The 23968-nt window shown below is 41.1% G+C and overlaps 1 long non-coding RNA gene across 1 annotated transcript in view; it reads right to left on the bottom strand.

Annotated features, from left to right (window-relative positions):
• Positions 1–23968, bottom strand: part of LOC132248790 (uncharacterized) — a 198743-nt gene that overhangs the window by 126592 nt on the left and 48183 nt on the right. Inside the window, exon 3 of the long non-coding RNA XR_009460207.1 lies at positions 10508–10616. This is a non-coding gene — a long non-coding RNA (uncharacterized LOC132248790). The remainder of the gene's footprint in view (positions 1–10507; positions 10617–23968) is intronic.

Here is a 23968-nt window from a genome sequence, read left to right as displayed (position 1 = left end):
TGCTTGGCTCCTTCTGGATCTGCAGTCGGGGAGTTAGAGCCTGGGTCCAGTACCTGTGCTGTCCCCAGCAATATAAAAAGCTGCCCTGTCCTGGCCCCATCCATATAAAAAGCTGCCCTGGCAAGCAGCTCAGGGCTACTTGCTCTGTGGATCTTCTGGAGTCCAGTTAATTGATACCTGGGGACACGACCCCTTGTGCCAGCTAGACTGCTATAGCAGCATCCCAAATCCATTTTTAAAAATATCCCAAAATCCATGTTCTTCCACAGTTAAAACAAAAAAAAAAAAAACACTCTATACACACATATCGAGAGAGAGAGAGAGAGAGAGAGAGACACAGTGATAAGTTGGGTAATGCTTTATTGGTATATTTACAATGTTAAAGCAATGTGGAAGCCTACCAGTGTCTCTATCATCATGAAACAATAAATTCTAAACACCTATATGTGTTGATGTGTGCTTTTGGTTTCTTCGCACATGATAGGTGTGTGATGGGGGGATGTGACGTTTGCAGAAAGGGGGTGAGAAGAGGTGTGGGGGAAGGTGGATAATGGATGTGGAGAGATGTGGGTTTGGTCTGTGGGTAGAAGTGGGGCAATTTCTGGGGGAGGACTGTGGGTGTGAGGGACCTTGTGGGGGGGCTGCTCAGGAGGGTGGGTCCCCCAGTCCCCACAGGGTGCAGCCCACCCCCAGCACATGGAATGCACTCCCCATCCAGGGTCCTAGCTCCCTCCTGGAAGGCCACAGCCCCTATCCCCCAAAGGGTCCCCGTCCTCCTGCCCAAATCCCAGGCACCCTGGAGGGCACCCCCCCAGGGTCCCAGCTCCACCCTGGAGGGTCCCAGCCCCCCTGCCCAGGGCCCATAACTAACTTTTAACAGCAGAAGTGGGGGGACCATGCACTGAGCCCAGCCAGGTCCTGCTAGCTCTGGGTCTGCTCCTGCCACCCAGAAGGTCTGGTCTTGTGGCAACAGGACCCAGCACGGCATGTGGGGACCACATGCCAGGCCCAGCATGGCATGCGGGGACCACATGGGGCCCCTCTGCAGCATGGCTGGGCTGGGCCCATGGTGACAGGACCCAGTGTGGCACGCAGGGAACATATGCTAGGCCCAGCCATGTCCTGGAGCTCCTCTGCTCCAATGCAAAGCCGGACTAGCGAGCCGCAGGGATCTGGGCCAGGTCCTCAACCCCTGCAGCCCCAGGAACATCCCCCCCTGCCACTCCCCACCCCTCCCACATCCACCTGCCACCCCTCACCCACCCACACCCATGAAACTCCACCCCACCCTGCAACTTACCTTGGACACTGCCAGGGGCAGCAGGAACACCAAAGAGATGCTCTGGCCAAAACCACAGCATCTCTTTTGGAGGACTGGCTCTGGGCATGGTCTTGAACCATGCCTGGCACTGCTTTATTCTGGAGTGGGTTTTTTTAGGCCCCTGGATATTCAGGGGCTTGCAGCACAAGGAGCATTTTTTTGTTCTGCACGTGCCTCTTGCCCTGCCTCAAAGGGGTTTGAGGCAGGGCAAGAGGCACGTGTGTACTCCTTTGGACGCGTCCATAGTGTCAAACACAAAAGCAGTTGCACTTGCTATCAATGTCAGCAAGACCAGATATGAACACATCCAGAAATATATTTCAAGTTCACTGGGCGATAAGGACAGGGGCAATGTATAAAAGGTAGGGAATTTTAAATATTTGGGCACATAATCACTGAGGACAATCAAATAACTGAAGAAGTGAAAGCAACAATTTAGTGCCTGTTGATCCTGGATGAAATAATAGCATTAGGGAATAGCTCAAGAAACCTTAAAATTCAGGTTTATAGTACAATTGTTCAATCCATCCTTCTATAAAGATGTGAATACTTGGCCCTGACAAAAGCAAATAGAAAAAAAGCCTGAAAGTATTTGCAAACAAAGTGTTAAGGAAAATATTTGGTTCAGTATAAAAAAATGGAGTATGGAAGAGGAGAAAGGAAGAGGAGACATAATCAAGAGCTTACCAAAAAACTGGTGTCTTGAGCAAGATAAGAGCACAGCGAATGAAAGGGCAGAGCCAAGGGCAGATTTTGGAGGCAGGGGAGGGAATGGCAGGGGTGCAGGGGGAGTAACAGCAGTGCACCATGAGATTTAAAACCAACTAATCAGGAGGTGCAGTGGCATTTCTATTCTGGGTTGCCATAATCTGGAATGGGCTTCCAAAGGAGGTAGTGCTCTCCCCTACCTTGGGGGTCTTCAAGGAGAGACTGGACAAGCACCTAGCTGCGGTCATCTGACCCCAGCGCTCTTTCCTGCCCAGGGCAGGGGGTTGGACTCAATAAATCTACTGAGTTCCCTTCCAACCATAACACTAATGAATCTATGCCTTCATGAATCTCTCTCCTTCTTAATGGTCTTGATGTTCCACTAATCAAGCTAGAGAAGTTCCTTCGAGTAAATCTAATATATTTTATTAGACCAACTAAATACTTGGAAAAAAAATTCTTAGCAAGGTTTTGAATTTAAAAACCCTTCGTCAGGCTGGGGAAGCATCTGCAGTTGGTGTGTGCTCTTCCACCAATCTTCATCAATCTGCAGTTGATGGAAGAACACATACCAACTTCAGATGCTTCCTCAGCCTGATGAAGGGTTTTTAAACCCAAAAGCTTGCTAAGAAAAAATTGTCCAACTATTTAGTCTAATAAAAAATATCAGATTTGCCCAAAGAACCTTGACTGCCTATGGCCTTAGACCAACATGGCTACAACCTACACCCCATTAATCAAGCTATCCTTTCTTCTGCAATTTTGCTGTCTTTTAGCAATTTCTGGTAATATCACTATTCTGTTTCGCAGCCCTGAAGACCTGAAGACTATTTTTAGCTCTACCTAACACAAAACTTTAATCTTTAATGCAGGTTTGTTAATATTAACTCAGGTGAACATTAACTGAAGTGTAAAAATGACGGACAGTGAAGTGTTGGTTTCACTTTAAAGATGCTCATGAAGGCTAGATTTTGTTTTACAGAACTGAATGAGAGATGTACATTTAATTATAATGACTACAGGAGTAACCAAACAATATATTTTAACTATTTTTACCTGATTGGTTGTGTTTTTTACATATCGTCTAGTAAATTAATGTGCATTCCTATATATTTATATTTGTTTTGCTTTGATTCTAAGCTGAATAAGATAGTAAGAGGCACCTAGCATATTAATAAAGCTTCTAATTTCTCTCCAACTGGATAAAAATTTTAGTTGTTTTATATGATATGATGCATCACAAGATCAGCACCCCCTTTTTCAAATTCCTAAATCCACCCATGGGCAGGGCATATTTCAAAGACCGATGAGGGAAGTCACATGAGAAACATTTTGGAAGCTGAGGTGGAGGGTATCAGACCACAAGGTAGACCAAAGAAACAAAGGGAAGATAACGTCTGGAAGGGATAGGTGAAGCTGCAACAAGGTGAGAGGAGAGTGTGCAGGATAGGAAGAATGAAAGGCTGTAGTTGAGGTGGTTATAGGCCCTTGAGGCCTGTGAGATGAGAGAGAGAGAAAGAGAGAGAGGAGGAGTCATTGGATTAAAAAAAAAAAAAAAGAAAACAACAAAAAAAGAAATAGCCTTGGGAACAGAAACCAAGTTTTCCCCCCTCCCAACTCAGTCTTAACCCTTCCCCACAGAAATGGACATGTTGTGTAGAAGACAGGAGATAAAACTAGAAAAACCTAATGAGGCTAGCAATGGTAAGATGCATGGAACCTTCAGCAGGGCAGCAGGTGAGAGCAAGGAGATAATGGCATTGCTAACTCTGTCTTAATTTAGGATGGAAGCTTCCAAAAGTTGGTGCTGCTCACCAATTAAGATGCACAACTGGTGATGTGTGTCAGTGTTTGTTTAACAATGATGAAAAATATGGATCAAACTTGATTCTCCCAATAATATTGAAAGTTTACAAGGCTTTGCCATCTCATTAGATTACTTAATGTTTATAGGCCACCTCTCAGATTTAAATGGTGTTTTTATCTGCTATGTTTGGTGGAACTAGGTTTTATTACTCCATGTAATAGATTTCTTGTATAGAAGCTTCTGGAGGCATGATCTAGAGAAAAGGAATTCAGAATAGATTAATGTTACCCTATAACTGCACAAGGTATTTTTGCTTGGGTGATTGGAAGCTTTAGCTAGTGCAGGTAATTTGGCATGGAGGTAGCTCTCCATCCTGCGCCCAGCCAACTGGAACTGACAGGAACTCATGAATCTGGGCATCTTTGATTTTCTCACGTCCTGCTCTCTTGCTTCAGGTCTGTTGTGAGGTAAGTATTTGTGTTTGGAGCATCCACTCCAGCAGTCCTTATAATCTTCGGGGCCCTTCTCTCGGGTCCCTGGAATCTCCCCCGAGTGAGCAGTGCGATCTTCGCTGCCACATCCATCCATCCAGGTTTATCTTAAACTGGTTTTGGTCATTTTGAAAGTGGTTCATATGTGCACAGAACTTCTGTTCTGTTATAGGTCTAAACCCATTCCTGATCCCTAGCCCAAGGGTGCAATCCCAGACACACACAGTAATTGGCAGATATGCAATCCAAGCAAAGATAAACATTCTTGAATAAAGCTATTAAAATATTGAAAAAGTAGAAAAGGGACTACCAATATTATTTATTTTAATCAAAGATCCATGGAACACTGCACTGGACCCAATTAAATTCCTATAATCAGAGAAGTGTTTCTTGCTTGCTGTTTCATCCCTTATATTAAATTAATAAAGTTGCAGCTTTCCTCTTAAATACATCCCTGTTCATATCTTTCCTTTTCCTAAGCAAAAACTTGTGTTTCTTGAGCATAAACCTGTGAGTCTTGATCAGACTATGGGATATAATATAAAGACAGAATAAATTATTATAATGATCCTTTCTAGCTAAAGGGTATCTACATATCATTGGAAATATAGGGGTAGATAATACATGTAGAACTGTTTGAGGTATATTTTTTACAAAGCTAAAGTCTCTGACTAGAACAGCCATCCCTAAGACTTCAGTGTTATTAAGTGTACCTATACATGAGCGCCGAGGCTGCTCCAACACCCTGGAGTTCCAACATGCTGGATTAATCGAGTCTGCTGGAGCCTGGCAATTGCTGTGCTCCAGCAGCCTCCTGCATTTCATGTATCAGCATCTCCACACTTAAAAATGATGGCAGGGCACTTAACTAAAGTGCGTCAAACAAGCTTAAATCCAGGCACCCCTGCCACCATTTTAAAGTGTGGGGATGCTGATACAGGAGACACTGTGGCACCTTAATTAGAGCAGCTCTGAGTGCCGCTCTATTTAAAGTGCTTGTCTCCCTCCCCCACCCCCAGAGCACGTGTAAAAGTGCCCTAAGTGTTTGTCTCCTGCATATAATTTGGGGTGAAGTAGCTTTATATACATATAAATTTGTGTGAAATGTTTCCCCAGGCATTTTTTTTCACTGGAAGGTCAAAGGCAAAGGCTGCATTTCTGTCTAATTTTAAATAACTGATGGCAAGGTAGTGGATTAGACAGAACTTCAAACAGTCTAAAGAGGTGGCCTTGAATTTTACATAAAAGACATTAATACAGGCAGAAAATGAAGTTTTAAAATATAGACTGACACAGGAAAGATCACCTATCCTAAAGGATACTGTGAAAAGAATGACTAATACTGTATGATTCAATTCTTTTTTGTTCAAGAAAAGGAATGCTAATTTTTAAAAACTAGTTTCATTTTAGACGTGAACTAAATGCAACTGTCTCAGCAATTAGGGATCTCCCGAGAGAATGCTATTTTAGCCAATCCTGTAATTTTTTTCCTGTGTTCATATTTGTACCTATTAGCTAGAGATCCCTAAAGGTAAACACTTGGAAATGTACTGGAGCTATATAAATAGGAAATTACTCTAGCCATTTGAACAATAATTGTATTTAAAATATAACAACACTATATTAACTTGCAGGGATAACTAATCTCCACAAATTCTAAATTCATCATAGGATCATTTGATGTCTGATCATCAGAATCAGTACCATTTTACTGATGATGATCCATACATCATAATACTGATGGAAGAGATTAGTCATTCCCAGCAAGTTAATGCTGTGTAGGCTTTTCTTTCATCCTTCCTTCTGCAACATTTATATCTGACTTAGTCTCTGCTGTTTCCAAGTCCAATGTCCTGCAGCAAATGTTGCCAGCAATACTGAATACTTCCAATTAGTAGTTCTCTACTTCTCTGGTAGCTAAGCAACTGACCTATGGTGAAGAATACATAATGATCTTCTGCATACCTACCTTGGCATATCAGGCAACATGTAGGCTTTAGAGCAGATACAGTCTCCCATGTTGATGATTGTGGCTTACAGATAGTGAATTATAAAACATCATGTTTAATATTATTCTGTGTAATATTGTGTGGTTAAAATAAGAAATCAACACTCAGAAACACTGGCCTATGTACACCGGTTGTATTTTTTATTCAGTAATATTTATGACATTGTTACAATATTTTTATGTCATTAGTATGCTAGCAAATCAGCTGAACAGCATGGTGTTCTTAGATTTGCTTTTTTGTTTGTTTGTGTATTTATTTTGTTTTTATAGGGGTTGTCTCTGTTGGCGTTTATATACAACTGTATGCAATATGTTCATGTTAATAAAGAAGAGCTTTCAGAAAACAGGGATATGGATAAGCAGCAGCTGGTTCATGCATAGTTAGATAAAATAGAGATGGTGATAGCTGAGAGGGGACCTGTGTTATGAACCAATTCCTGAAACAATGGCTTCACCCCTTATGAAAGGGGTTTTCCCACCAGTTGTCAAAGTGTTTAAACAGTCTCAGAGTCATACTAGTTTCATAGCCTTTCCGAAATGCCTAAATTCCAGAAGTAACCTGAAATCTCTTCTTTCACCTCTACCTGGTCAGATGACTACATCTATTCTAATCCAGTGAAACTCTGCCAATAGTGATTTATATTTGTCACCTATGGTAGACCATACTACTTAGGGCTGACTATGAAAGCTGGGTGGATAATGTAGCAGCAGCACAGTGCTGCCTAAATACCATGGCTGAAATTGCTAAGGGAAGAAACAAATTGAACTTGTAAGAAGAGGCATTCAAAATGTGCCATTTAGAATGATGTTTGAATTTTGTTGCAATGGCTTTACACCTTCTACCATATGAAAGAAAAACAAGTAAATTATTGGTAGATACAAAGTATCCATTTGTGTGCATGTAGGATTCAACTAGAAGAACTTTCTTAAGTTGGATATCAGATTTTAAAAAGCACCAAAATTTCAAAGATGCTTAGATTCAGGGATCTAATTTAGGCTAATCTCCATAACAATTCAGACTACATGGCAAGCATGAAAATTATCTTCTGGAAATATCTCTAGATTCATGTATCCAACTACTGAATAATTTCTTTGATGTACACAACATTGTAATATCTTCTTTTTCCGTGTGCAGTTGTCCCTGGTTGGTTGCAGGTAATGTGGTACAACATTTGAAAAGCAGAGAAGATTTCTGAAAGTCTACAAAATGTAGATTCATAACCATTAACTTTGTGGATTTTTATTGTATATGCAAGAACTGTTTATTAATTGCACATTTATCAAGGGAGCTCATTATTTTTAATCCACAATTGTCCTTTCACTTTCTAAAATAAATGATCAATGATAGCTAGAACCTAACATTTAGTTTCCTTTATTGAAACTTACATGGTCCATGTATCTGTAAAGTCTTTTTCACTACATGTCATAATTTGAATTGCCTAGCTACAGTATGATAGGCCTTTTCTTTGGCTCTTCACAACAGTTACATGCAGAACTAAACTATAGTGTAATTTATCTTAAGCTGAAACATATGTAACATACAGAAGTGAAAAATAGAAAACTGTCTATGAAAAACATTGAGTTTTCATTAACTTAATATATTTATAATATTGTGGCTCATATTTTTTAGCTGGGCTAGGTACATATGTTCAAAAAGCCCAAGTCAGAATCAATCTAAATTATGGGGTTTTAAGTGTTAGACCACGTTTTGCTGTTTTTAAATCAGTCTGTGCGCTAAGCTTCTGTTCTGTTATGGGTATAGACTGGTTTTGTATGCCAAACTTCTGTTCTGTGACAGGTATAAACTGGTTTCTGATCACTTTCACTGGTTAAAGTGTAATGTCTGTATCTGGCCCTGGTGTCTAACTCCATATTCATTGGATCGTTGGATTTCACTGGGTTTAGAGATGGAGCAGATTACACTTTTACAAGCTACTTTCATTTAAAAAGAATCCCACTCTTCACATTAAGAGAGGAGTTTGCATGGGAATGTTTCCATGACTTCCCATTTAACCCTACTTTCTATGATATCACAGCTTCAGAAAGGGTATTTTGGCTGGGTCATTAGCCTCTGAGCTCTGAAACAAAATAACTACCTTCAGCTCCCAACTGTAATACAAATATCCTTGATCTTTGATAAGTCATTCAACCTTAGCATTTTGGTGTTTCATAGAGATGAAAAATACATTGATGTCTGTGAGCTTTGGAGATACAATGGTTAGTGAGACTGTACAAAAAACAGAGTCAATAGACTAGGTTCAATAACACTGAAAAATAAAAGTATTTAAATAACTTTGAACAATATCTAAAAATCTATCTTATCTATGATGTTATTAAAAGAAAAATGATTGATTGTCAGGAATTATTTTTCTTCCTGGTAATAACAAGCTGAGAGACAATTTTGTGTTTAAAGTATAGGACTTGGGGGGCATCCATGTAAAATCCTACTATAGATAGATAAAAACAACTGGATTATATTCCTGGTTATGCCTGAGTTTTTCTGTATGATGTCAGAAGCATAAATCATGTGGCCTCTCTCTCAGCCACATGGTTGCTCTGCATCTTTCACAGAAGTTTCTTGTGTTAAAAATTACTGCAGCAATACCTACAGATGCTGGCAATTTACACCAATGGGCCAGACAAGAATTTGGTCTGATGTGAGAAGAACAGCCCTGTTAATGGGTGATTTCTAACACTTCTGGAATTCTTTTTTGTGGGGATGGGAATGGGTGAAGGAGACATTGGGCATAAAGGAGTATACAGGCATAGGTGAGAGCTGAGGGAGAACAAGAAAATCAGGAGTGTGGTTTGGAAGAAGAATAAGACGGAAAAGAAGAAACAGCATTCAAGAACAAAATCTGAAGAGTACATACACAGCCAGCAAATAAGATTAGCTGCAAGAAGAACAGTAGTAGAAAATTATTTCCGCAGTTTTCCTATTTGTCCCCTCATCGTTGTGTTTGACAGAGCTACTTTTTAGGTTTACTCGTTGCAAATTTATTTAGCATGGAAAAAACCTCATTGGTGCCATTCTGTGTCAGCTGTCACAGTCACTCTGAGCATTATCAGCCTGTTGTCACCAGAGTGGTGTTCAGCTCTAAGTGTATTGCTGTCTGCCTCACAACGTGCAGATCACTTAGTCTCTCCAGCTCCCCTGGCCATGACAAGCTGATATCACTCAGAGTGATTGCAATTGCTGACAGAGTGTTAGCTCTGGTACTACCCTACATTAAATCAAATTTTAAAACACTAAAAGCATGTGCCGCCTAGTAAAACACTGCTGAAGAAAGTAGAAAAAATGCTTCTAAAACCTAAAAATTACTCTCTCACCACAATTTAGCTTCATTTTGAATCAAAGTAAATAAAAGGATAAATTGTACCCATTACACACTGCTTAGTATTGGTGACAGTATGGAGCTGCATCATTTAAGTAGCTCAGTGTTAGTTTTTGTATGCCAGTGGGTTTACACAATCTCCTAAGACCCTGGTCTCATCTGAAGCCTACTTTTAGAATGAGGTAGACCTATGATCTTGCCTTCTTCCTGTGCTGATGCTGTTTGCTTTTGGCATAGATGGGAATCTACATTCATGCATACAAAAAGGTGCAATAATGGGGGAACTTTTTGTACCTTCCCCTCATACACTTTTGCAAGAGGTAGGTATATTCTGATTCTATAGGAATTTTAAATCAAAATCATCGTGTAGAAGACATCAAAGAAAATACAGGAGTTAATTATGATCATCCAATGTAAAATAACATAGACTCCTTATTTAAACATGGGTTTTTATATGAGGTTTGTCAGACTCTTTTAATGTTTGAGGTTCATTTCAATATGTTTAATATATAGAACATTTAGATTTTATAGGTAGCTAATAGTTAATTCATAATTGTTGAGATGCAAAGGGACCATATATTGATTAATTAGCCTGATGCCTTATATAAACAGGCCAAAGACCCAGTAATTTCTGCATTGGATTCATACAGCTTTTAAGTTGGACTATTTAAAAATCATAAAACAGCATAATATTAGGCCAGAAACTCATCTGGGATAAATAAAATCATGCTAAAAGTTTATCACATTTTTTTCAAGTTTGCTTTGTAAGTCATATTAAATCCAAGGCATGGACAGATTTAGAGTTATATAGTTTTAAAGAGGAATAGACAGACTTACCATTGGAGAATGCATGTCAGCTGATGCAGCATAACTCGTAGCCCAGTGATTCTCAGTAAGGGTACTATGGTACTTGGGATGTCACTAGAACCTTTCAAAGATGCCTAAGCTGTAAGGAGATAGGCAGATAAGCATAGGTTTAGGCTTGTCCCTGTCTGGCTAATCCCGTTACTTAACTCCCCAGTTCCTTTGCAAGAAAGCAAGCACCGTAATGTATTCATCGTTTTTGAAACTGGGTCTCATTAAATTCACAAAACTTGAATCCTGTGAGAGGTTCCTTCAATCCGAAAAGGTTGAGAAACACTGTCCTAGCCCATAGTAATTTACCCCTGAATGAAATGGAAGGTAAGCTTTTTCAGGTTAGTTTCTCTTGGGGCCTTGTCATGTGTTCACTTGCAACAGTTGCAAATCTTTGGAAAGTAGTGACCTATTAAAATTAGTATATGTTAAGAGGGAACCCTTGCCTGAAAGGCAAACATTTTGTAATACCAGAAGGGCACTTAACACATACAAAACTGCTTGAATGTGGGTCTGCATGTGTTTTAACTGTACTCAGTCACTTTTGAATAGAACATGTGATGCCACCTTTACTTTGCGTTAGAAGCAAACAGACAAAACAGTTAGACCTGATTCAGTTTCACCATAATAAGTCCTCCCAAGATTTAAAGCAGTGTACCTCTTTTGTTGTCTCTATCCAAAATCTTTTAGTTAGGGTGTTGTTACATGTTAGAGTCAGCACGTGCTGCTAACTCTAATGAATATTATGCTGTGTTCAAGTTAGCACGTCTGTAAGCAGCCATGCATTGAGGCTTAATACCCTCTGTAACATGCATTGTACTGAACTGCCCCAAGAGGACTGGTGAGCAGCAGTGAGGCTAGGAGTCTTACCCTATTCACTGGCTTTCTAGGGCAGTATAGGCTCTGGGATTGTAGGTTTTAGCCCTCCCCAACCCAACCTGGGTCAAGGCCCCAACAATGTCCTCCTCCTGCCTGGATTGGAGTCTGACAGGCCACCATCCTGGATCAGGGTCTTGCCAGCCTCCCTGGTTCAAATCATTGCCCTCCCTCCAGTCCCCTCCAGCCCCCTGAACTGAGGCCTTGCCAGACCCCAGCCCAGACAAGTGCCCCACCATCCCTGACAACTGGATCAGGGCCCCAACCACAACCCACTAGCCCATAGCCCCTTAGGGCTTACCTACCCCCGTATCCTCTAGGGACTTACCCACAGCTCCTCTTCTCTGGCTCTCTGCCCACCTGTGCTGCTGAAACAGGAGCAGACAGGGAGGTGTAATCCACCCACCTGACACCACTGCTGCTACTCTGATTCTTGCACGACTGGGGTGTAGCTGGGGAACTACAGGGAGAGATGGATGAGCAGGTTTTGATTTGAACCAGGTACGGGTCCTCAGTCTGGGCTGGGGGGTGCTTGCCAGCCCTTTTGAACCTGGGCTGGGAGGGTGCTTGCCAGCTTTCCAGTCTGAATAAGGGTCCTGCTAGCCTCCTTCCTGAGCCTGGATTTGATCAGGACCTTGTAGCTCCTTGGCAGCTTCCCACCCACATACAATAGCCGTTGGGGCTGGGTTTAGCCTAGACAGTGGCAGTGGCAATAGGAGTGGCAGCATCAGGTGGACAAGTTCCTTCTCCTTGCCTGCTCCCACATCACCAGCACAGGTAAATGGGGAGTGAAGGGGGGTTAAGATAGGGGATGAGCCCCTAGGGAACATAGGGGTGAGTGGGCCATAAAACAGCATGAGATCCAACAGAGGGTGAGACTGGGAGCAGGAGGGGTGAACCACAAGGTGGGGTAGGAAAGGGGATAAGCCCCAGTAGACCAGGATATAGGAGAGCAGGGGGGTGAGCCCCAAGGAGTTGGGAGGTGAAGACGTCCAGAATGAGAGAAGGAGGGGAACAAGGGGAGGGAATCTGCAGAGTATGGAGGAGAAGGGAGAGATTCTTACTTTTAGGATTCCCCCACTGCAGGCTCTCCCTGATGTCACTCAGAGCACCATACAGCATCCACTGGGAGTGGTGCTTTCTGGAGTGGGCTGGACTCAAATTGCTCCAACCTGAGCTAGCACCATGGAGCAGCCTGATACAAACACCAGCTGAAGATAATCCTCACCTGAAGAGGACTATCTTTGAGATGAGTAGAGGGTACTTAGCTTGACTTTTCCTGGCTTAATTTATGGGCACTCCTGTTTTAAGAGCCTTTTACATGTATGAAAGAGAATGTGTAACAACACCCTTAGTTTTACTAATAATATTCTCTTGTATTTGGAGATGCATGAAAATTTACCAAACAATTTTACCAATGTCCCCTTGTCACTGTTTTCTGATCAGGACAATTGGGAAAGAAATCACCCACTTCAAGGAAGTTTTAATTAATATTTACTTGCCCATAACTATAGATAGAACCTTATTCATTTTTTAGAAGTTTTTATTGATTTAATTCTCATTACTTAATACTTGAGGTTGCACATTTCTCTTTCTTAAACATCATCTGCCAGTTAATTATTAAGGAAGATATGCTAGTTAACTATGTCTATGATTTCAAAGTATGGTCAATAGCGTTTCTGTGGTCAACAGAGATTTGCATTAGATACATCACATACAATTTACTGTAGTGGTTCCAAGAAAAGGAAGCAGAGGGTATTTCCTCCCATTCTGCAGGAGTACAGCATGGATACCATGGCAATATATATGTAAGACAAGTATTGATTCCAAGCATTAAGGGACCAGACCTTATATCCATGAGCTTTATCTTTTCTATATAAGCCTCAGCACTGAGTGCCAGGGATTAAAAAGGGGGAAACCCCCTGAGGGAGAGAAGGAGCACAGATGATTATACTGCCGCTGGGAACAGCTATGGTCTTGTTGCAGTGGCCTGATGATAGTGAAAATTAGAGAGATCTTAGGTGGTAAAGATAAACCTTTTCTACCAAAGAAAAGGTAGTGATTTTTTTCTCTGTTCTCTGTTGATGCTTCTGTTGCTATAGTAAATGCTTTTCGTTGCACATTAAGCACAAATTGGAAAATATTAACTGCTGATGGGACATAAAAAGAAGGGATAATTCCTTGTTCAATTAGACTGGCTTTTTCATGTCAGAAGGGTATACAGAGTAATACACTAGAGATGAGAGAGAAACTGAAAGTCAAAGGATGAATCTAAGTTGCTGCAGCTACAGCACCTTTCCCAAGTCTTACCCACAGAATCAAAAACATGCATTCTTGCAACTGGGGCAACCTGAAAGTTGAGAATCTGAGCAGGCAATTTGGGGTGGAACCTTTAGGAAATATTACTGATCAGCAGCAATTGGGACATTAATGTTCATTTAGCTGTTCGCTCTCTTCCTCTCTCCCCACCCCCATTTATTTTTTCTTTTTAATTGAAATTCAGTAGAGCAGGACTGGGAGACCCTGTGAGATTTTGACAATTTAGGAAGAGCTACAAACACAACATAACACAATACAAGAAAATCCCCTTTGAAATGTGATTACAATAGCTGCAAGTCTGTAATTCTCACGCATTTTGTTTCTTTTTCTTAGACTGACATTATTAGGGAAAATTATTTGATTACTCAAGTTCAAACTGAGTATTAAATCCCCTGTCTGAAATCAGTGTGGTCACTGAAATCAAGAGAGAGTTGGTCAGAAGTTGCTGAATGGAATCCACTATTTTTGGTCCTAGGAAACTATCTTCTGACACTAATTATCAACATGAAGTAATAATTCTCTCTCTGTAACATCATAATCTTTGCCTCCTAGCAACTAATTGTGCCATCACAAAAAGCAGATTTGTTTTCAATACCAGGAATAAAACACCGAGGCAAATAAACTCTTGTGCAGCAAATAACCTATTATTTGTTTCCCACACAAATCTTTGTGATAAAGAAGGAACAGAACTTGCTAAAAATAAAGGCTGGATAAGACGATTAATTTATATTGAAAAACATACATTTTAAAGATATTAAAGATGGCACAGCTGGTTTTAAACAACAGTGTATAGTAGGAGCTACCTGACACTCTAAAGTAACAGATCTCCCTTGTCTCCTCCATTTCCTCAAAAAAGCCACTCATTTTGGAATGGACCCTCAATTGGTGTAAGGCAGGCTTTATTCATCATTATTTTACATCCGCTGAGAACATGGTTCTTTGCTTTCAAACAAACAAAAATTGAGAAAAAGATTTTCACAGCTCCTGATGATAAAATGGATGGAACAGCAGCAGTTGAAGTTCTTTCTTCTCCCCCTTCTCCCTCTAACACCCAGGAAATAAATCACCCAGATAGTCTTAGGAGGTAAAGAGGAGGAGTAATTCATTGTGCTGGCCAGATATCTTAAACACCTCTGGTGTTTTCTGGGGACCAAGTGATGGGCATGGGATTTTGAATCCATCAACTCTCCCCAACCTTCCACTGGATTTGTGACTATGGACATCCTTATTCAGGGCTATAGCCGAATGCTAGAATTCAACCAGGTTTTCCATATACAATATGGGTTCCTACACACGTGCTCTGACGTGTTCTGATTAGAACATATTAGAGCAGACTCTATTAATTGAGCCTGCTGGAGCATTCTAACCAGAGTCTCATTGAACAAGCTTTAGTTAAAGTACCCCCATGGCCATTTTGAAATGCAGGACACTGTATACACCAGACATTGAACTGTTTTAATTAAAGCAGCTCCCTAGAGCCACTCTAATTAAAATGCTTCCACCTACCCCAGAGCATATGTACATTTCTACACATGCATGTGCTGCAGCAGCAGGCACTTTGAAAAGCGCCCAGTGCAGGAGTGCATGCAGTTGTATAAGCAGCAACATTCCCATCAGCGCTGAGAAAATGGCAGCACTGCACTTTGAACTAAAACACATGTGAGGTGCTTATTTCAAAAGTGCACCGCCACCATTTTCTGCACGCTGATGCGCATTTCTCCACTTATACAACTGCACACACCACAGTGCAGTTCACATCAGCTTGTGTGGAGAGCAGATTCAATTAATCAAGTCTGCTCTGAAGCAGCAGATCTCCAGTGCATTGTGGGATGAAAACCTATATGTAAAAATGCCCTATGGGTCCATGAACTGTGTCAAAGTAGGTATGGAAAGCTTCAGTGTGAAATTATTTTCCCTACTCCCAGGGACGTGTGTGGCAGCAAAAGAAATTTTCAGGTTTCCCCCTGCTCTCCACCTATACACATGCATTTCCTAGTATTATACCTCCCTGTTTATTAGGGTTCAGTAGGCATATTTGAATACTTGAGGATTCATTAGTCCATCCTAAATCCTATTCAAACTGACATGTGTCAGTCCCTGTATCCCACAGTCCTGCCTAAGTATAAACAGGGGGGAAATATTTATGCTTTACAGGGATACTGTCAGGCTCAATTACTTCATGTTTGTGAAGTGCTTTGAAATCTTCAGATGAAAGGTAAAATTGATTGCAGAGTGGTGGAACTCACTGACACAAGGTGTTGTCGAAGCTGGCAATTTAAACAGATTTCATAGACATTAGGGCTGGAAGGGACCTCGGAAGATCATCAAGTCCAGCCCCCGCCCGAAGGCAGGAAGTCAGCTGGGGTTATAGGATCCCAGCAAGATAAGCATCCAATTTTTTCTTGAAGGTGTTCAGTGTAGGCGCTTGAACCACCTCTGATGGCAGGCTGTTCCAGACCTTGGGGGCTCGGACAGTAAAGAAATTCTTCCTTTTGTCCAGCCTGAAATGGTCTTGCAGTAGTTTATAACCGTTCGACCTCGTCATCCCTTGGGGCGCTCTGGTGAACAAACGTTCCCCCAGATACTGGTGGTCACCCCTGATAAACTTATAGGTGGCCATCAGATCATCCCTGAGCCTGCGCTTTTCCAGGCTAAAGAGCCCCATGGCTCTCAGCCTGTCGTCGTAAGGTCTGTTTTCCTGACCTCTGATCATGCACGTGGCTCTTCTCTGGACTCTCTCAAGCTTCTCCACATCCTTTTTGAATTGTGGGGCCCAGAACTGGATGCGGTGCTCCAGCTGCCGCCTCACCAAGGCCGAGTACAAGGGGAGAATGACATCTTGGGATTTGTTTGAGAAGCATCTATGGATGCAAGCCAGCGTTTTGGTCGCTTTACTAGCAGCAGCATTGCACTGCAGGCTCATGTTCATCTTGTGGTCAATGATGACCCCCAAGTCTCTTTCTTCCATAGTAATAGCCAGCATAGCACTCCCCAGCCTATAAGGATACTGCAGGTTTTTCCTCCCAAGGTGGAGAACCTTGCATTTTTCAGTGTTAAGCACCATCAGGTTCTCATCCGCCCATTTGCTGAGCCTATCCAGTTCAGCCTGGATCACCTTCCTGTCTTCAGGTATGGATGCTTTACCCCAAAGTTTGGTGTCATCGGTGAACTTGGCCAGTTCACTTCTGACTCCAATGTCCACATCATTAAGGAAGATGTTGAACAATATGGGTCCAAGGACAGAGCCTTGGGGGACCCCACTGGTCACAGGGCACCATGATGATTGACTTCCATCAATTACTACCCTCTGGGTCTGACCACAAGCCAATTGCCCTGCCAGCGGATCATGGTGGACCCAAGGCCACAATTGGCCAGTTTTGCCAAGAGGTGATCATGGGATACCAGATTGAAGGCTTTTTTGAAGTCAAGATATATGACATTAATCTCTTCTCCCTTGTCCAGTTGATAGGTCACCTGGTCATAGAAGGAAATGAGATTGGTCAAGCAAGACCTACCTGCAACAAACCTGCACTTGCTATCCCTCAGGATGTTGGTGTCGGCCAGTCCATTAAGGATGGCCTCTTTAATAAACTTTTCTAAGACCTTCCCCGGGATAGAGGTCAGGCTGATGGGCCTATAGTTTGCCGGATCCACTTTCCTCCCTTTTTTGAAGATAGGCACCACACTGGCCTTCTTCTAGTCTCCGTACACTACACCAGAGCACCAGGAGTTCTCAAAGATCCGTGCTAGAGGCTGGGCTATGATGCTCACCAGCTCCTTGAGCACCGTGGGGTGTAGATTGTCAGGGCCAGCTGACTTGAAGGTATCCAGCCTCTCAAGGTGTTCTTTCACAAGGAAAGCATTGATGGAGGGCAGGGAATCTTCCTGACCTGGACCTCCCTGTCCCGTAGTGGGCATGAGCGTCCCATGGGACTGATGAAAGACCAATGCAAAGTACCCATTTAATAGGTTGGCTTTTTCCTGGGAGTCAGTTGTCAGTTGTCCCATCTGATCCATGCAAAGTAGATCCATCAGTAGGAATTAAACATAATAGTAGAAATATAACCTCCAAATAAGAACTTCCTAGGCCTTAAAGCTAGGGACAGAAATTACACATAAACTGGTATAAGTGGTCAGAAACTGTTTCAAATCTGTAACACAACAGAAGTTCAGTGCACATAAACCACTTTCAAAATGATCAAAACTGGTTTAAGATAAACCTGGATGGATGTAGTATCAGATGTAATTGATATAACTTAAATCAAATTATTGAATTTGTCACTCAGATCACCTCCAGATTCAAGTTAACTCACAGTCCCCTAGCAACCCAGGATGCTTTGCACCTCCTCCACAAACCCTACCTCACAAAGTGGGCAGGCTACCCCTGGCCCAAGCTGTCTGCTTCAGCTTAGTACCCCCTGGGGGCTTCTGGTCTGGGCCACTGCACACATGTGGCTGCATTTCTAGAATCTGTTCTGGAACTAATATCTGTTCACTTGCTTATCAGTTCAATCTACGCAGCTTAAACTAACCTGCAAAGATTGAATGAATTCAGTGTTGGGCTTTTTGACTGTCTGTACTTAGCCTAAAAACTGAAAGCTCTCAAGGGAAGAGGAGCATGAGACATATCAGTTTGGACAGGCCATGCTTGAATACTCTTGTGCTCTGTAACTGTGAGTTAAAGAATACAATGCTAGATATGACTCAGCACATCATTCATTATGTTCTTGAGATCTTATATTCCTCCTACTGACTATCACCACCAGAGGTGCTAGCCAGCCAGCCACCCAGGCTTGCAAACAAAATATTGCTTCTCAGCACTTGAGAGTTTATTTCTAGGTAATGATGCCAGCAGCCTTGGCTCTTTTACTTTCTTTCATAGTGTTATATTTTCATGAAACACGCAGAAAATGAAAATGCATTGTCTGGAGTATGGTGCTTGCCAGAAATAGTGTGTACTTCAGGGTTTGATTTTTAAAAGAACACAATACGGTGAGCTCTTCTGCAAATATATCTCATCATTGGTACCTAAATGGAAGATGAATTTTCTGAAACTCTGGCCCCTTTTGTGGAAAATCCGGGAGCTACTGTCATCATGGTGTTAGTCTATTTGACTTCCAAGTAACCTCCCCCTGAGCTTCCTCAGGGGAATTCCTTCCACAGAAAGGACAATATGAAAGGGGTCATCTTGAAACAAAATTGGAAACAGAATTCCTGTTTTTACTCACAGAATAGGTGCAGGACAGGACATACTTATTCACGTTGTCATATCAACCTGCCAGCATTTCTCTTTTGGTCTGTTCAGGCCTTGGACTCTCTGCTGAAACTCTCTGACAGGTTGCTAATTAGTGCAAACTTGAAATCATGACATAATATATTTTATTATTATATGTTTATATTCTATTCATATATAATATTTATCTGTATGCTGTTTTCAATAGGGAATACTTGATACAATCCTAGCAGGAAATGTCTGGATAGTAAGAATCACCTCACTTTTTCAGAGACAGGTAAATTTAGCCTCCAGTTATCTTGTGGTATCCAGAAGAGTCAGGCATTTCATTACCTATTCATGTTTAGTTTCTAGCTATCATTAATTCATAATGCCTTGAAGACATAAATATCTCTTTGGAAAGAAAGCACACAGCACCATTTTTTTATTTGGTACATTTCCATGTGTATCATGATATATTCAGTTATATATTACCTAGTCTGAATGCAAAACTGTTTTATATGCAGATTTAAGGTAATGAGCATTCAAGTTTAAAAAATGATTTTGGTATCCTGTAGCTTCTCAATAATAATATACTCTTACATTCCAACAGAGAAGGATGGATTATGGGTTTTTCAATTTGCATCAGGCATATTAATTGCAGAGTAGGGTTTCCACATAAAATATCAATGTACTGGAACAAACTGTTAATGTACCAGAATATGAACACTTACATTCATTTCTTGAGATTTAAAAGCAATCTTCTCTTTTTTTCCATATATCTGAATGGTATAGTTATGTTTTTTTTCCAGTCAGCTAATGAGAACAACGTAACCAATATCCCCCTCCCTGCCCCCCTTCCACTGGAAAACCTTAATTAGCTTAAGTGTTAATAGTGCTTTCCTACTCATTGTACTGGCAAACAATACAACAAGCCATTAGGGAAAGAAAATAATTTACAGGGTATGGAAAAACTTTTTAGAGTAGCTTTTAAGAAACATGCTATGGAAGATCGACTTTATGTTGTAGCAGCAAGTAGAGAAACACTGAACTCAACTTTTACTTGTATTATATTTCTTAACTGTGAGGAGAATCATAGACTAGTAAAAGTGTAATTGGAAGTTTTATATGTGAAGTTAAGCTGGGAATTTGCCAATCAATTTAACTATATAAAACAGCAAGTTCTTTATTTTATCTGAATCACTTAAACTATTTAAAGAATCCTAGAGAGGAGAACCTCTAAAATGACAAGTCATCATACAGTCACTTTTTTTTTTCTGGACTTTTTCTCTATGGTGGAATTGACAGTTATTTTGGTCAAAATAATACACATTGTGATTCAGTACCAAGTAAAATTCTTAATTGCATGATATTAATTTATATTAAATTCTCTACATCAGTTTGGCAGTGCAAAAAGGGGCTTAATATAACTTATATACACTTACACTTTCTTTGCACTGCCAGAGTGGTAAAAAGGGACATGAATATAAATAGATATCAGATTTTTGCAGGTTCAACATTAATGTTCTGTTTGACAGAAAACCTTGACCCTCTTGTGCCCTGTTAAAAATGCTATATTACTGAGAAAAGTTTAATATATATTACTCAGGGAAGTCTTGATTCCTATTGTTTCACAAGGTTTTGTTTTATTTTATGACTGTTTTGTCTCACCCTACTAAGCTTTAATGTGCCTTCAACAACAACTTCTCACAAAATGACAGCAATAGAACATGGGACCTTCTTTTTAAAACAAAACAGAATGAGAAAATATTTGAGTTTGAATGCCACAGCTGCAGGCAGAATTATCACACCAGGGAAGAGTGGAAATACCACCCACATAATCCAACCAGAGACCTGATTCATTTTGTGTCTGAAGCAATCACTGCAGTCTTACAAAGCTGAAATGAGTTTCCTTTGCAATCTTCAGGGGGGGAAAGTGAGAATATCACGCTTACTGGTTCAAAGCAAAACTCTTTTTTTGCCTCTTATTTTCTTCCTTATTTTCCTATGATTTTCCAATGGCTGCTTTGACTTTATATAGCATAGTACAGTGGAATTGAATGCAAAATAGGTCCTAAATGGGTAGGTAGGCATGCTTTTCCCAGACCTTTCAATCCCAAGTGAATTTGTATCAAATTATTTTTTTTAAAGCTGAATCCAATGAAGGACTTGGGTATTATGCTCCCTAACTTTTAGTTGTCTGGCCCCTAGAGTAGAATCAAGTAACATGCTTTCTGTACATTGAATGGAGAGAACTAGGTACCTTACACTGCGATCCAAAACAGCCTCTGTGCTGATCAGTACATTCAGCATGTGCTCTCCTAGAGATATTCAACAGGAAATTCTGAAGGAAAGGGTGAATCTTAAATCCTGTCCCTTGGATTTGCCACTCGAGGCAAAAGGCAAGTGCTTCCATCCTCTTCGGAGCCATAAATCTGAATCTTCTCTTGAAAGCTTATCAGTTACCTCGTGCCTTTCTTTTAATGAACTGAGCAAAGCCTCACATTTCTCTTTGAAAACACAATTCCTGAAAAAGTGGAGCCAACCTGTAGACAATAGCCTAGCAATTCAGGAACCTGAACAGCTGAGTTCAGTTCCCTTCTCTTCCTCAGGGGAGTTTCTCATTGCTGTAGGTTTGTTGAGTTGAGGGCACATGCTATCCCTCCAGCTGAAACTGTTTAACAAGGAATTCAAGATTCATTTGGCCAGAAAAAAAAAACAACAACAAAAAACATGGCTATAACTTGTTAGTTTAAGGCACTCACTTGAGAAAAAGGAGCCCTGGTGACACTGGGAGTAGTTGTAATTACTTTTTTGATGTAAGACACAGAAGACGATTTGGCAGAAGGGACCAAAAGCCCAGATCATTTGCCATTTGAGTGCTCTAACCACTGGGGTAGAGAATCATGCTTCCTTCAAGCAGGCTATTATATAAAGTAGTCATCATCTTCTCCTCTGTGTTTGAAAAGAAAATGGTAGTTGCAACACCATTATGTGGTCAGCCAGATCCTGACTCTGTTTGTCAGGTATGCTCTCAGAACATTTGCTGGATTGAGTCCCTCAGGGAATTTCAGTGACCAAATGCCTAGTTTCTACATCCCAGTCAGGTTTAGGCATAAACAAGGTATTCAGCTGCTCACCTTTGTCAAAAGGCAGTCCTCTACATGTGGGGAAGTGCAATTCCATACACTTGGAAAAGTAAAGTAAATAATTAAAAGTTTAGGAAACTATTGTTAGGCCTGCACCCATGAAAAGGGTTTTCAGGATCACAGTTCTTGATTTAGGGTTAATTTAGGCACCTAAGTCTCACTGAATCAGATCTGCTCTTAACTAACTTTGTAACATGTATTATAGTGTGTTCAGAGACTGCACCTTTGCCCCACATGAAAGTATGCAAAGATCTGTTTTCAGTAGCTAGAGAATCATACATTCCTAGAACACATCTATTTATTTTGCTGTCACTGGATAATAAAACATACAGAAATACTGAAAAGTATTGATTGACACATTGTAATTGGGTTAAATTCTTAAAGCCCTTAATCTGAAAACACATATGCACATCTGTAACTTTACTCATATAGAAATATTGGCAGGATTAAAGTCCAAATCAATACTTATTCTAGATTTACATGCACTTCAAAAGCAATAGGATCAGGCTTAGAGTTGATTAAGGTATGAAAAAGTGTGATCACTTAAGTTCATAGAATCAGAAAATTAGGGTTGGAAGGAATGTCAGGAAGTCATCTAACCCAACTCCCTGCTCAAAGCAGGACCATCCCCAACTAGATCATTCCAGCCAAGGCTTTGTGAAGCCAGGCCTTAAAAAACTCCAAAGGATGGAAATTCCACCACCTCTCTAGGTAACCTGTGCTTCACCACCCTCCAATAAGAAAGCTTTTCCTAAGACCCAACTTAAGCCTCCTTTGCTGCAACTTGAGACCATTGCTCCTTGTTCTGTCAGCTGTCACCACTGAGAACAGTTTAGCTCCATCCTTTTTGGAACCATCCTTCAGGTAATTGAAGGATACTATTAAATCTCCCTCAGTCTTCTCTTTTCTAGATTAAATAAGCCCAGTTCCCTCACCCTCTCCTCAGAAGTCACATGCCCCAGACCCTAAACCATTTTCCCTGCTCTCCACTGGACTCTCGCCAGCTTGTCCACATCCTTCCTATAGTGTGGGGGGCCCCAAACTGGACACAGTGCCCCACATGCAGCCTCACCAGTGCAGAATACAGCAGAATAATTACTTCTCTGGATGTTCTAACAATGCTTATACTAATGCAGCCCAGTATGCTGTTAGCATTCTTGGCAACATGGACACACTGCTGACTCCTATCCATCTTACTGTCCAATGTAACCTCCAGGTCTTTTTCCAAAGAGTTGCAGCTTAGCTAGTCAGTCCCCAGCCTGTAGCAGTGCATGGGATTCTTCCATCCTAGGTGCAGGACTTTGCAGACTTTGTACTTGTCCTTGTTGAACATTATGAAATTTCTTTTGGCCCAGTCCTCCAACTGTATGAATCCTAGCCCTACTCTCTAGTGTATCTATTACACCCCCCAGATTAGTGTCTTCTGCAAACTTGTTAAGTGTGTAATCTATCCCATCTTCCAGATTGTTAATTAAGATATTGAACAAAACCAGCCCCAGGACTGACCTCTGGGGGACTCCACATGATACCGGCTGCCAGCTAGACATTGAGCTTTTGATTACTACCCATTGTCCTCCTCTTGCTACTGACATACTTGTAAAAAGCCTTTTTGTTGCCCTTCATGTCCCTTGCTAGCTGCCACTCCAATTGTGCTTTGGCCTTCTTGACTTCATCCCTGCATGCCCGAGCAATATTCTTATACTCCTTCCAAGTTGTTTGTTCCAGTTTCTACTTCTTGTCATCTTCCCTTCAAGATGTAAGTTGTAAGTAACTAGGAAAATTACATATTTAAGACCCTTCAGTTTGCCCAGTGTGATTAAGCATTGTTTGTCAAAAGAGAACAGGCACAAACTAGATCATCCTCTGTTTTTACTTAAATATGCCAAT

The sequence above is a fragment of the Alligator mississippiensis genome, chromosome 2 (genome assembly GCF_030867095.1).
Source record: "Alligator mississippiensis isolate rAllMis1 chromosome 2, rAllMis1, whole genome shotgun sequence".
Classification (NCBI taxonomy): Eukaryota; Metazoa; Chordata; order Crocodylia; family Alligatoridae; genus Alligator; species Alligator mississippiensis.
This window is presented reverse-complemented; position numbering and strand designations above follow the sequence as displayed.